The sequence below is a fragment of the Phodopus roborovskii genome, unplaced genomic scaffold (genome assembly GCF_943737965.1).
Source record: "Phodopus roborovskii unplaced genomic scaffold, PHOROB, whole genome shotgun sequence".
Lineage (NCBI taxonomy): Eukaryota > Metazoa > Chordata > Mammalia > Rodentia > Cricetidae > Phodopus > Phodopus roborovskii.
In genome coordinates, this window is record NW_026126511.1 from 34,273,107 (window position 1) to 34,289,377 (window position 16,271).

Genomic DNA, 16,271 nt, shown 5'->3' on the forward strand with positions numbered 1-16,271 from the left:
AGTTAGTGTTTACCTAGAATGTGATATGCATATCAAGAAGCTGGGGTGTGCTGGGCTGATAAAGCAAGGTAATATGTTAACCTGTAACACTGAAGACCTTGAATGCTGTGGCCATTTGGAAGGAATAAGTCTTAGAGAGTATAGCTATAAATAAGTCAGAAACCAAGGAAAAAATAAACTGGAAAATTATAGTGGACAAACGTATTTCTTTCTCAAAAACCAAAGAGACCCAAATTAACAGATTATGAGCCACAGAGACCAAGAATAGAGAATATCTATAAGACATCCAAAACTACCAAAGTCCTGTTAGAACTCTTGAAGGTGTCTTTTCACTATTCATGTCCTGTGAATGACTGATGGGTTGGGAGTTCCTTACGGTTAGTAGAGAAGGGAATCCTTTTCTGACAACCTTGCTGTGGTCCAGAATCTTAGTTTATATCCTCAATAACAAAGATGGCAGCCAAGAGTAAGCAATTTTAACTCAATATCTTTACTAAAATACTTAGTGTGCATAAAATATTTAAGTTTAAATAAGCCCAAGAAGTTATCTTTTCTACCCAACACCCACTATTGAAACATTCTTTCCACCTAAGCAATGATTTCCAAAGAGAAATGGGACCGTCTCCTCATGAAAAGACTGCCCTTAAGTGGCAAGCCACTCAGAACACTGCCTTCCAGTGGCATTACCACAGTTACCGATTCTCAAAGCCCCACTGATGGTGTGTGCCCTCCAACACTGAGAAACATCCCCACAGAAACCGAGCTGAGAACCTCGGTGGCACTGGATCTCAAAGCATTTGCTTTTAGTCTATTTAAGTCACCAATATGAGATTTCATATCAGGCAGCAGAGTCTAAGGAAAAGAAAAAGAATCAGACAGGTTTTGAAACCAAATTATTGCCTCTCTGACAGATACCACTGTGCAGCTTACAAGCATTTTTCCTATTAAAGTTTTAGCTAGTGCAAGGGCTACAGTAAATAACCTTTCATCTGTGGACACTTTTCAGGGAACAAATAAGGAGCAATGCAAAGTAATCCTGGAGAAGTTTAAAGGGAGAGTTCTTCACCTGAATTTAAAGTAATAGAATAAAAGGGAAAGTAGAAAACCATACACAATTGCTTTCTGGGGAAGTCCTTCTTTCCAATATATCATTTATATGCAAATTTCAGTTATTGTAAAAGTAATTATGCTAGTGTTAATTGGAATAATTACACATACATACATGCACACACACACACATATCATATGTATATAAAACAGAAAATAAGCCTTGAAGTTAATTAACACTATCAGAGACATTTAGATGGTTTGTGATATCAAATACTTGATGCAAAATTCTGTTTTCATTGTTTTGTATTAGAAGGTTTCTGTTTCTCTCCAGGACCAAATGAAAGAGATAACCTCTTTGGCATTTAATGGTAGATTTGTTGTGAGGTGGTATTTTCTTTTCTTTTCTTTTTTTAAAGGCTCAATAAACATTTTATGCAATAACAGTCACATTTTGAGAGAAAGTTAAGAAACCTCACGGAACTACACATGTAACAGAAAGGAGACCAAGGGAATGATGGAGTTTTCACTGGTTTGAAACAAGCCATGCATAGCTAATCAGTGAGAAAACCCTGGATTACAACCAAACCATGGCAGAAGAATACAAATGAACACGGGGCATGAGAGTGACTTTTGCTGGGGGGAAAAAACTTTGAATTATCAGTCTTCTGAAAATTGAAAAATAGGCACTCAATTATCGGCAGCATACATCTTTGATTCGGCAAATCTATGTGTCAGTCAACCAGAATACACAATCGAATAATTTGGGTTCATTCTCTCTGAGTCTACAAACATAATCATTTTTGCATGGAAACTTGGCAGAGTCACGCCTCGTTTCTCAGCCGACTTAAGAGCAGTGTGCAGTCTCGAGGTGTTTTGGATCACCTTTCAAAACGAATCCCAGTACATCTCTGTTCCCCTTACAGATTGTTATCACGTACAATTAAAGCCCAACTGTACTTGTCAAAACAAGATAACAAATGGCACGCTCTGCTGCAGTAGTCCTAGGTTTCTTTTTAATCAGCCTTTGTCACCTGCTATCAAACTTCACCACTTAAACCCTGTGCAACCAATGCCAATAGTTATTAGTGGCATAGTCATAGTTATTGCTTTAATTATAACTTTAAAACTCCTTCCTAACAAATAATTAGTACTTAAATGAGTACTTAACTAACAGCTTTATAGGGTGTTTAATGAAGCAATGATAATTTATCAGGGATAAGAAATAAAATTTCAGAAAAGTGACAACTCTTTCTGTCCTTTGTCTTTCTGTTTTAGATCATTTCGTTGTGATAAAATAAAACCTGCGCCTAATTTGGATTTTGAGATTTAAAGGGAATATTCGTATGTATAGATGTGAGTCTATACATTGCATGCCTACTGACACACTAAATTCATTGCTTTTTTTCCTCGTATAGTAAGCACTACTTCCCTGGCTTTGACATCTGCTGCATACTCAGCTTATCTGGCAGGCTCAAGCCAGCTCTAACCCACACGTGCTGCTGTCTTTGGAGTCATCCGGTATCCCTGACACCTCCAATCCCCGGGAGTATTCACAAAACTGAGGCTCCACCTTCACCAAAGACCTCCCTGGCCCCCCTCTCTCTCTTTAGTGATTGCAACCCTGCTACACAGGGTCAAGCCTCAGCTTCTCTCCGTGAGCCTTTCAATCTTCCAGCTTTCGTGCTGCCAAAAGCAGTACTACAAGGCAGACTCTTACACATTACCACTGTCAGACGCCAGCGGAGGATGCAGCCTTATCCACACTGACCACGGCGTCTGTGTACCTACCCTAAGGGAATACGATCCGGAAGGTTTTGCCTCGGTGATGCTGTTCGCTCATTAACCGCAGCTGAGTTTTCAGGCCCAGCTGTGAATCATCCCATTGTCCAAGAAAATCAAAGGCTTCAACTCTACAGATTCTTAGTTCAAAATATCACAAACCAGCCCTGAAAGAGTCATTGCTCCCCTCTGGAGCTTCACCTTGCTTTCTCTGGCTTGCCCACATACCTCTCCGTTAAACCACAGGCCCACCTGCCTATGCATGACACCTCCCACAATGGGCTGGGTCCTCCTACACCATAAGCAATTGAGAAAATGTCTCACAGACATGACTACCCATCAATCTGATCTATACAGTTCCTCAATTGAGGTTTCCTCTTTCCAGGCTCTGGAATCCAGAGATTCTAGGTTGTATCAGGTTGGCAGCTAAAACTAATTAAGATACCAAGTTTCAGTGGTATAAAATAAAAGTATCTATTCTTCAATCACTCTAATGCCTAACTTAAAGTCGCTGGGAGGTTACCCAATGTATTCAGCTATAAACCAAATGAACAGACACTATCACAATACATTCTTCCAATGCTAAACCAGGGAAGCCACATACATCATTTTTATTCAGTGTTCAGAATTCATTAGCAAAAGCAATGAACATGGCAAAGTCTGTTTTCCAATGGAGGACAAAGCAACATTATCCCCACATGCCTAAAAAGTGGAAAACCCCCATATCCATGGATGGGAGAATGGCAATAACTCTGAACTACCAATATGCACAAGAACAGCCAAAAGGCCACTGAAATGCAGGCCCCTTTACAATCCCAAGAAGAAATTCAAATTTAATATTGTCATCTTATTCCATAGTCTACCTCTCTACAGAAGAGACCTAGTTCCACTACTAAGGTAATAACTTTTTAAAATGATCATTATTCCTTAAAGAGAAAAGCTGAAGTCACCAGTTCCAAAGTAAATAAATGAGCCACAGGAGAAAATATTGCTCCTGAAGAAAGTCTCAAATATCCATCTCCCCCTTTGGTTTTCTCACTTACACATTAATCAATGCACAGTGATAGCTAAGTGAAAGAATGGGTTATCACTCTACTGGGATGTTGTAGAGGAGGATGTCACCTGGATATCTCACCCTTCCGGAATACTAAGGGAGATCCTCTTACTTAGAAATGATACATTTTTGGCCATGGCACAACAATGATCCTGGCTATGTTTTTCTTAGGTAGAAACATTTGTCTCTAGTATTTTGTCATAGTTAACCTGAAATGGTTGTTTTTTGATCCAGAATGACATGATTAACAACTTTCATGCAAACATTTTGTATATAAATGCAGACTTATCAAAGACAAAAAGTAGTATTTTTACTGTTTATAATGTACATAAGAGATATTTCAAGCTTTCTTGAGTCTAACCTCACCATCAAGCTACAATGACGGAATAAAGTCACAAAGAAAATGTTCTTTATTAATGTGTTGTCTTTATTACACACTAATCTACAAAATTTTAATCAATGATCCTTATTGAGTCTCTCTCCAGTCTTTAACATCACCTCTTCTCATGTATGTTGGATTTCATCTAAGGTCTTCCCCAGCCATGGCTTCTTATGAATATTACACACCCTTAACATTTACAATCCTCAAAAGTAATGTAGAACATACTTTTATTATAAGTTTTTCCTCACATCAGAAATTTGGTTAAATATTAATAACAGTTTGTACTCATTAAAAATTCAACCAAAGACTGGCTGGGTAATTTGATAATGAATACTGTAGGAGTGAGTGAAGTCCTAAGTGAGTGTGTATTATTTGACATAGCTGAACCCCTGTAATGGACCCCTGTAGTGAGATAGTCCTTCTGTGGCACTGACCACGCCCATTGGGGGTGGAGCCATGGGCGGAAGTGACCTGTGGAAGGAGGTCGGAGGGGGCCAGGAAGGTGCTCTTTTTCTGGCGTGACTCGGACAGGAGAGGATCGGGTTGAATTTCCTGGTGTTCATCTGTCTAGGTTGTAAGTTATTTCTCCCTGAATAAACATCTATTCGGCCTATTTGTTTATCCTGATCCTTATTTACCGCAATAGCCCCAATGCCTTAGACTCAGATATGGCAAAGTGTTCCACTGGCCCATGTACAGATGTTGATAATGTCTGAAAAAAATGGCCACCATAGCTTTCTTCTACATGTTTTACAGCCAGAAGATTGTTCCCTACAGAGACAGCTCCTGCCAGATCAGCTAAATCCATCCCTATCTATAATAACCCTGCCTCCTCATTCAGCTGTATTCAATAAACCCTCCTACCTGTTCAACTATATAAACACTTTGAACTTTCAGGATGTCATAGCTTCCCTATCAGAGAACCCAGACCACTCAATCCTGAATTTTTTTCTGTGTGTGTCTATTGATTCTTTGGTATCTGTCTTTTCTCCATTCCCTCACTATCCCAATTAGGTCAGTCTTTGAAGCTGGGCAGAATAAGGCAGAATCCACCAGGAAATTGAGAGTGGCTCCTGTCAAGTGTCTTAAGGATGGTATTGGTTTTGCATTATCTTTATTCATGAAAGACTTCTCAATAGCACTGTGAAAAAGGCCATCTGGATTTTCTCTCATTTGTAATGTTTTGTGTCTTTTGTCTAGTCTACATTGAACTTTGCAGAATCCATCAACTACTTTTCCAATGAGAATGCCCTTCTAAATTCCAGTTGCATAATCAATAAATGTCTCCAACTAGGAGGTCATTCATTATAACTACTCATTGACTCACTATGAAATGATTTAAGGTAATGTGGAGATAATAGAATTTGGCAATGTGCTCAATTCCTTATGTATATTTAGTGTGTACATAGACAGGTAAAGTATGGAAAAGATCAAGAGTACAGTTGAATAGTTCAACCAACTTTAAGCTGGATGCCATCCTTCTGCTTTGTTGCCTTCTAAGGTTATAAATGCATATTTTATTTGAAAATAAAAACATGATGTTTTTACTTTTTAGAAAGTTATTAGTATATAACTCACATGAAGTAACACTTATAAGAAATTACTAAGGTGTGCATTTCTAAATATTACTTAATAATACAAGATTGAATTAAAAGTAGGAAAGAAAACATCAGTAGGATATACATGGGAAATGAAGTGTTCACTGTATTTCTATGCATTATTCATTATACTATTTAAATAGAATGAATAGACTCATCCTTTCTTGTACATTAGAAATATCTCAAAGCCAAAATTCTCATTCAAAATATCAAAATACAGCTAATATGTTATGGAATGGTATTAGTTTAAGATATGTTACATTTGTTTATGCTGTGGAATATTTGTTTAATGGAAGAAAGATATGTTGTATTCTTTTATATTGCATTTGTTTAGCTCAAGGAAGTTGTGGTACTTTGCCTGCCTAAAACACCTGATTGGTCTAATAACGAGCTGAATGGCCACAAGCAAAGCAGAAGAGAGGAATATGTGGGACTTATGTGCAGAGAGAATAAGTGGGAGGAGAAATCTAGAGAACAGAGAGAAGATCAAAGAGTGGGAAAAGGAGGAGAGAAGGACGCCAGGGGCCAGCCCCCTAGCCACACAGCCAACCATGGAGTAGGAAGGAAAGAAAGATATATAAAATAAAGAAAGGTTCAAATTCCAGAGGGAAAAAAACATAGTTAAGGAGAAACAGGATAATATAAGTTTAAAAAGTTGGCTACAAACAAGCCAAGCTAAGGTCAGCATTCATAAGTAACAATAAGTCTCCTAAGTCTCCATGTATTTATTTGGGAGCTGGGAGGCAAGCTCCCAAAGAGAAAAAAAATCTACAATTATATTTTCTAAGCTTATATTTCTGAACAGAAACTCTACCATATGATTTAATATCTGTCTGTGTATGAGTCCCAATATGCAAAGACACAGATCCTGGCATAGTGTGACTGTATCAACTATGGAGGAAGCAAAGTAACGAGTACTGGAAATAGTCACTTGACTGTATGGTTCATGTATTTTGGGCACAGGAAACCTAATCTAGCAGATCTGGAAGGTAATTGCCCAAAAAGTCTATCTACCCTGATATATGAATATTCTTTAGAAGTGGGTCTTGAATTTACCATTTAGAAAAACTTGAAAGCAGAATCTATGATTGCATTTTAGGTGTCAATTCTCTCAAGTCAATCTTCTTTTCTTGTATCAAGTTTTGCTCAAGACATTCTATATAAGCTGTGTGCATATGTTGAGTGTGAACTGCTCTAGCCAGAATGAATGGTGGTCTATGACGACAGGAGATGGTTGCTTGACTTCTACCCTGGATGGCAATAAGAAAAGTCAAATGAGTATCCTGTGTCCTCAGCATCCATATTCACTTTTCCAAATTCTCAGTGAACAACAGGCAAGATCAAGATGCTCTGCCTTCAGATAGAATGTGAATAGTAGGCATTCTAAATACCTTCCTTGATGTACCTGTCAATCACAGAGCAGCTCCTCTATCCCATAGGACAAAACTTCCTTATCAATTATGAGCAATACAGAGTGCTCTGTGTGCTAGGTAGACACCAAAATGATAAAGCCTTCTTTACTTTAGCCTGGCTTGCTCCTCTCTGCTAGCAATCTCTTGTTTGTCTTTCTCTGAACCATAAAGGAGCATACAAAAGAGGATCTGGCACTGATGACAACTACATTATGTCTCTAAGGAAAAGAAAAATTGAAAACAAATCTGGAACTGGCTATGTTCATTAGAAACACAGGCAATATTGTATCTATAGTTAAGAATCTAGCCTCTCCAAAATTTTAGGCCCTCCTCCAGAGCCATGCAGTGCCAGCACAGGACCTGTCCTAGATTTTGCCTTAGGGTCTGACTTCAGTCAGTTATTATCCCTGTGGGATTATTGTCCTGGTAGAGAACCCCCCAACCTCTCCATTCTTTGCCCTACTGATTGAATTAAGCCAGTTCTTTGCAGTTTTGTCAATTCTTTGATTGAGTATCATATCAAAAAATAAAGAAAAGTAGTAATAAATATAATAACAAACATCTCTAAGTATTGCCAGGTACCAGTCAGTGAACTTACATGTATTCATTTTTGCCTGCTCACAGTATGAGAGGAAGAAGTTCTGAGTGCCCTCATTCTATGAAGATGTCAATGATGGCACTAGGAAGAGGCATCTCTAGCATATGATTCTTGCAGGTCAGGCCACATGATCATTTCTCTGCTTGGATCTGACATAGACAGGATCATAAAACCATAACTCTATAATTCCTGATATCACATGAAAAAATCAACTTTAAGAAACATTTTTATTTACATTTTAAGGATTAACCTATATCACAATAAAAAAGAAATAGGCATTATTCTCTCACTTTGGAGATGAGAAAGTGGACTTGACACATTAAATTTGAGAGCTGCACACTGAGCAGAAGTAAGAATGGAGCAATACATTTTCAGGGTGTGGTAAGAAAGAATAAAGTTGAGGCAAGGAAAAACTTTCTTGTGAGTCCGGGGAAGTAGGGAAAACCATCTTAGCTGACCTTGAAGGGTTCAAACCAGAATAGACTTTATGATTTACAAAGGAAAACTTCACTTGATTAACAAACAACTAGGAGGTAAGTGAAGCATACCTCTAGGAGTGTTGTGAGGCCATTCTGGGAGGGTATTTGATTATAAAGAGTCTAGTCTAATGGTTGGTTTAATCACCTGATGGATTCATGCTATGATGAATGGTTGATGAAAAATTAAATGTCAGGGTCTAAGTAGAAGAAATAAATGACTAGGAGAAGATCTTTGAAAATATCTTACCCTGGACACTTCCCATAGTTCTCACTAAGGTTCTTATCTCCAATAATGTAAAAGGATCGGTTCTTACAACCATGATGGGTTAAACACTCTGTAACAGGAACCAAAATAAATAATTCATTTTGTGCATTGTCTATGTCAGGTATTGTGGTATTGGTGATGAAAAGTACCACAGATTCAGGCAATTTTTTTCTTTGTCATGAGGAATGCAAGATCCCAGGAGAACAGGAAACCTGTCAGTCTTGTTTCTATGGCCCAGTATCTGCTCTACCATGCACAGATCCATAATAAACACACACACACACAGGCATTTTGGAAGACCCCAGATCTCATGTGGACACAGCAATGTTTGTGATGGTGACTGCCAAGGACCAGGTTGGGTGGCAAAGACTATTTTAGACCCAGAATCTATGTGCAGCCTTATCATCATTTCTCCTTTCTTCTTCACTGCTCTCTTGAGACTGTTTCCAAGAAGGGACAAAGTTAAGAGGTGTTGTCCTACAAACTGCCAAACTACACACAAAATTTCTTGTGTTATTTTGCCACACACAAAATTTATAGAAATTGCTTGTCTTTTTCAACACAATAGTGCACAATATTTAAAACAGCAAAAACCCAAATAGAGCTACATTTCTATTAGTGAGAAGACTTTCAAATTATTAAAGGATAAACCATCTTTCTACATATAGATGCATGTATACACAGCTTTAGTATTAGCTTTCACATTCTGGAGCAAATTCTTTTTGCAATCTCACTTCCAGTGATTAATTTTTATCATTCTCTACAGAAGCCAGGGTTTAGAAAACTGTATAATCCTTATATTCTAAATCAGCAAATTGAAGCAAAAAAAGATTACCTTTCCCAAGAAAGACTGGTTTTATGGCTCAGTCCATTTCAAATTCAGGCTGTATCCCAGGCTTCAACACTCTACTAATGAACTGTGTACTATTTTCATTTCTGTTTGCTTATGTGAGTATTCGCCAAGCCACCAGCACCATAGAAGATCAGTACCCAAGCTATAAAGGCTTTTCAAATTGCTAACGCTAGACATAGTTCAGACTTTAAGTACCAGGAAGCAACCGGGAACAGCTGCTTTTGAATCAGACATAAATCTAAGCAATGCTGCAGTATAGCAAAATGGATAGGAAAAAAAAAAAAAAAAAAAAAAAAAGACCTTGTCCCTTGTCTCATTAAATAGCTAACAGGAGAGTATATCTGATAGTAAAATCTTGGCAGAACATAAAATACCTGTTTACTGCCAAATTCTAGTCACACAACATTAAGGTTACCTGTTTAAACACACAGTACTGGCTGCTGATCATATATAATTCTATCAAGGAGTTTCCCTTATACATTTGAATTGCCTTTGAGTGGGTAAAAACACTGTTGCCAAGATAATGGGGACCCAACCTCAAAAAGATTTGTAGATAAAAATTAATCCCTCTAATATGCCCTGAAGCAAAAAAAAAAAAAAAAAAATACAGTGACTAATGGAGACTACTAAGAAAAGGAATAGCCAACTCTACAAGGCTGTAGCAGCCAAAGCTTTGAAATAGGATTCCAACGTGGTGTCTTCATACAGTGTAGAGATGAAATCCTATCTGAGCATTAGAAACAGACACTGTACAAGCATGGAATGTGTATTTCCTCCTTTATCCTGTCTCGTGGCACTCCCCCAATTATTGTATTTAAATGTTTCAAGACTGTTATAGAGTAACCATCTAAAACTAAAAGGGATATTTCTTTTACATATCAAATGGTAATCTCAAAACTGGAGAGGAGAGAAACATTCTCACGGGATATTTTTAATAAAGGAGCACACATTTCCCATATAAATGTTGCTCAGAGACTGCCAGGAAAATAACCCATTAAGTAAAATATTCCAAAATCGAATCTAATAAAGCTATATAGAAAAATCCATTCTTCTGCTTTGGAATAGAATGTATAATAAAACAAGGGAAATGTTCACATGGCATTAAACTCTCCAAGCCTGGTACAAGCCGGAGCCTTCTCAGCAAAGCAGAGAGAAAGAAATAGGAGAGGAAAGGGGTGATGGCTTTGTAACATGGCCACAATTAATAGATCTACCATCAAATAAAAGAAAAGAAAATCAATTCTGCTAGAAAGATGCCAGCACACAGCAGTTACTCATGGCTAATTACTTTTTAACAGATGATGACAATGGGTTAGTTTTCACAGAAATTGATGAAGGGAAACCTTTGGGAAATCATTTGCAAAGGTTAGCAAGGATATGAATTATTCTCTGATACATTGGAAGGCAAAGAAGACAAGAGAATACGTAAGATACTAGTGCAGCCAACTGAAGGTCACCAAGACAACTAGGCTGATGCTATAAGTTACAGTTTTCTAAAACACATGCCTGTCATCAGGATCTCACAGTGGCTTATTTCTTTCTCAGGAAAGAGGTTTTTTTTTTTTTTTTTTTTTTTGGTGTGTGTGTAATCTTAAGTAAGTCACCAGATAAATGACATTAAATACTTTTATTCAGCACTGCATTCTAAAATTATTGCTGGATGCAGTTCTTCTATCTGTGAATTCAGAATTTTCTTAAAGAGCTTAGGGATAACCCAGCCTGTTAAGAGCACATTTTGCTCTTCCAGAGGACCCACATTTCAGTCCTAGTACCCAGATCAAGTGTCTCACAACCACCCGTAACTCAAAATCTAACTGATTCAACACTTCTGGACTCATAGGGCACCTGTACTACACATTCACACAAACACACACACATGGGCACACACATACACACTTGAAGATAATAAAAAAAATAATAATTGTCTTAAAATAATTAACTTTAGAAGTGTTTGAATGTGTTGGACTTAGTCTATGATATCTGCCCAGAGAATCCACTTAAAAAGGCCTTGTTTTCTATAAGCTACCCTGACTATGCTTTGGGTTAATTATGGATTGTATTCCTGATTTATGACAAAATATCATACAGAATTTTAAGAAAATGAACAATGGTGTGGTTGGTTCATTCATTTTCAACATTTAAAAAAAATAAAAACCCAACTCCCTATAAATAACCCAATAAAATATGCACATCAAAGAAATTGCTTTCTGTGGTATGGTAATAATGGTCATTTATCATGTACCATATTATTTTTAAAAAACCTAAAAAAAAGCTCTTTTCATAATGCGTATATGTATTTGTATGTACATGCATGTATGTATGTTCATAAATATATAAATTCTCAGTCTTATAATGTTACCAACGTCTATATGATCTCAAGGCTGACTGCTTGTTTTTAATTGTGAAACATCTATATTTCTGAAGAGTGGTGTTTCTCCTGATCCTCCTGACATAGTTCTTGTTGACCTATATGTACCCTTTGCCTCATAGTTACCACAGATAATTCATACTGGATTCATCGAGTACAGGCTGGAAGAGGCACCCAAACTGAGCTCGCCATCCTCTCAGGCTGCACAGTGTCACAGTTGGCATTCTGTTACTACCCCATGTGACTGAGTCTTTAATAATAGTGTGATTTATATGCTTCCTGAAACAAGGCCAACTTATGAACATTTGTGTGCCCTTAAATGATATCATCATATCGTCTTTATAGCAGGTGATCAATGATACATTTTGATTCATGAATAGATTGATTTTAAATGGATTTAAAAGTGTCTGAAGGGTTTGTAGTTTTAGGTGTTTATCTTCATTCTTTGGTATCATGCATGCAGAGTGCCTTCCAGTGCTGTGAACACTATGCAGTAGGGGTGAAGGCTTCAGATAGGCACCACCTCGACTTTTCTCTGTTCAGTAAGTTATATAAGTATTGTGGTCAGCAATAGGGACTTATCAACTTGTGGAGAGTAATCAACAGCCTTGGCAATAGCCTGAGTATTTTGGATGTTTCAATGAAAACCCTTTGTTCAACAACTCAATGAAATGTATTCTATTCCTGGCACTGGAGGTTTCTTTTGCTGTCAAGAGATGTCTCATTCCTGCTTTGTGTCCCCTGTTATTCAATGATCTCATTTATTTTTATTTCCTATATGTATATATTTTAAGAAGTATCTACTGTAGTAGGTTCTATATTATACCTCATATTTTACATGGTAAAATGGCTATAAGCAGATGATAGCATTCAGGTAAAGCTTTCTTTCACCACAAAGTAATTGTCAGAAGTCAAACTTGTGCTACCACTGGACAACCAGATTAAAATTAGTTAATGAAGTAACCTGAGAGGGAAAAATCTCTTTCTTAATGTATCAGTGTTTTAATTTAGAAATACAAGAGTCAAAAAAATATGGCATCTACATGTCACTATTCTTATGAAGAATGCTCACAATGTTCATAGGTTCAATGATGGAGCACTTATCTAGCATATTGATGGCCAAGAATACCATCTAGGCACCACACACACACACACACACACACACACACACACACACACACACACACACACACACACACACAGCTTCTCAGGAAATAGCTGAAAACAGCAACTAGATATGAAGTCTCTCAGTGAACACAATGATAGTGAACCTACTCCAGCCTTCCCTTTGAAATACCCACAGAAAGCAAGGAAAACATGATGAGACTGATGGCAGAACTTCAGGTTCTAACTTCCATAATCCTTCATCTGGAACATAATGGGAGAATTAAGTCCACTAGTGCTAGACTTTAGCAAGTCTTCTAGAAAACATGGATTGGCCACTTCTTTCTTTGAACTTCAGCTGTTTTAGGCAGAATGTTACTTTTTGAAAGGAAATTTGAATTCAATAAAAGGAATAAAATCTTCTTTTACCCTCTTACCAGAGTTAAGATAACACACAAACCCTGGGTGGCTTTGCCATGTCTATTTGTTAGCCCTTATGATAAACACTTCCAAGAACTTTTGTGAAAATGTATTGCCATCAGCTTAAGGCATTGGGTTTTCAAACATTTGAAGTGTTCAGAAGAATTAATCAGGCTCTCTTCTGAATAGCAGAATGTTTTCCCCAATTGTTCTTCCTAGATGGTATCCTGTGGCTTCGAGTGCATTGCATCATGTGTATTTTAACTCGACTTGACTATCATCCATGAGCATATAGAGGGCTCTTCAAAATACAGTAAAACCAGGGCTAAAATCCCATGAAAACTCAGATAAGAGGAAATTGCCTATCTTCGCATCCTCTTTGGAGAATGTATTTAGAGAATTTAGAAAGGGACATTGATGGATTCCTGCAGACGAAAGTTTAAGAAGTAATAATATCTGAGCTGGGCAGAAAGAAAAAGAAAGATGCTGAAGTGTTCTCAGTGTATTCTGCTGATACTTTAACTTCTACACTTCAGTAATTGGATTGGGATTTCATTACAAGAAGTTTATACCCAGTCACATCAACTGGATCCTTGTCAGAGAGTGGTGGAGACTAAGTGTACCTGTTATGACCATTACCGCCGTGTCTCCAGGGAAACAACTCATGAAAGTCATCAAAGCCCAGCAAGAAGAGGAAGAAAAGCATAAGTCTCTTCCAGCAAGCGTAACACTACAGAACACTTAAAGCTTCAACATAAATAAACAAGTAATTCATACAACTTTGCTTGAACAATCATGAATAACTTTCCCTCTTTGAAGACTGAGATTTTAATACCAACAGCCCATTTTCCTAGAAAATATTGTTTAAATCCCTTACTTTTTCAAAGTGTGGAAGGTCAATGAGATAGTCAGAATCCCCACAATTGCAAGTTTAGTTCAAGTTTCAGTTAGCTGTAGACACAGGTGCTTTCTCCTATTTTAACTCCTTTAAAAACAATTACCATTTGTGTCTCTTTCACTTTCCTATCCTGGTCTCCCAAAATGTGTCATAAGTCGTATTTGTGCAAAGTTATCTTACAAAAACATGTTCTATATGACTGCAACAGATGTAGACTCAGACTCTGTATGTGAGTAGGGTGTTTTTCTTTTCATTCAGAGCTGTCTTCAAACTATGTGCTCTCATGTCAGTATAATAGTATGAGGGGAAGGAGTCTAGTGTGACTGTATCTAATCTGTTTTCATTTGATTTAATTTGATTTTTCCCCCTAGCCATCTAGTCCTTCACCTAACTCAGGGTGAGAGAGGAAGGTTCCTGTCTTATTGTTTCTGTGGAAAGAGAGAGCTCATTCAATAAATTCTGTGGTTATGAAGAGGATATTAAGTGAATCATGGCAGTAGAAGCATGCCTCTTTTAGAGCTGGACATTTCCAGTATCTGCCATTTTGCCCTTGGGACTTAGTGGAGCTGGCAATTTCCAATCTTGTCACAGTTAGCCAATCACAAGTGGTTTGCCCTCATGACTTACCATGTGAGATAAGTAAACCAAGATCAGCCACCACTAGCAGAGCTCTAGGACCCCAGAGTTAAGAAAGGTCAGGAACAATTTCCAACACCCAGCATCCCTGAGAATTCATTCATAATTCTCTACCTTGCCCCTTATCTCCACATTCACAGCTGAAGCTCTGACTTCTTGTATGAGGCATGGAAATCAGAGGTGCTGTTTCTTCACAGAAAAGGGGGAGGACTCTGCCTAAAAGAGATGAGGAAAAGGCCAGTGGGCCTGGAACTCTGAGCTCTTCTAGCATCCACATGTTTTAGATCATACACTCAAGCCCTTTCTTTCCTCACTACATCTCCAGAAAATATAAATGAGAACTTTGACTCCACAAATAAGCTACTGCATTGCCCATGGTTGCCTCCCACAACTTGAAGGAAAAGCACAAGTCTGAACACACCACATTTCAGACACAGAACTTGGAGAAAATGAGTTAGGACTGACCTGGACACTACTTCTCTGAGAACTGACTCTCATAATATAAGAAGGTACTACTTAAGCTGCCAAGGGAGAGGAAAAATCAGTACTCATACCTATAAAGCCTATGAACCACACTGATGACCAGAGTTGTAAGATTTCCACAATGGTGAAAATTGTGGAAATTGTCTGGAGAGTATCCAACAGCTATCAAATTGGACAAAGGCCTGCTAACAAAGGTGTGGGGGGAGGCTGCAATTCATGCCTGGTATTATAAACCTACCTATTAACCTATGGCAGATGAGGTCACAGATGCAAAAGAAGACATATTATTGTCATTTCCTAAACCAATATATCTAATTGTGTTAAAAATATTTACTTTTATACTCATAGTTAAGTGTACCTTTCACCCTTCATATGCAAAATTTCATTTTGCTGCAGATGAAGAATATTATGAAGGTCCACAACTGGTCAAAATGTAGATGATAAGTGATTGTGTGGTGCCCAAACTCAACTGATACTGATATCAATCCCTCTATCTAGAAGAAAAGGAAGAAAAGGGAGTAAGGTCTTAAGAGCCAGAGGCTGTTAAACAGTTTCCCTAGAAAGGACAGGAAAAATGTATCCAGGAACTCTCAAAAATAAGGTTGCCTGAAAGAAACAAGCATAAAGACCCCACCAGTTGTCAGACAAAGAGATTCCACTTGGTCCTAACCCTAGAAGACAAGCTATAGGTGGTCAACAGCTACTGAGAAAGGGGGAATCTATTTTATCTAGACATGAGTTTCCAATTGTCTAATCCATTGTTACATATACACATAACAATAATGATGAAAACATCATGAGTTTGGGAGGAAGGACATGGGAAGAATTTGAGGAGAAAGAGAGGGCAGAAGGGATGTAGATGCTCATGTACAAAGTCTCCAAAGAAAAACTT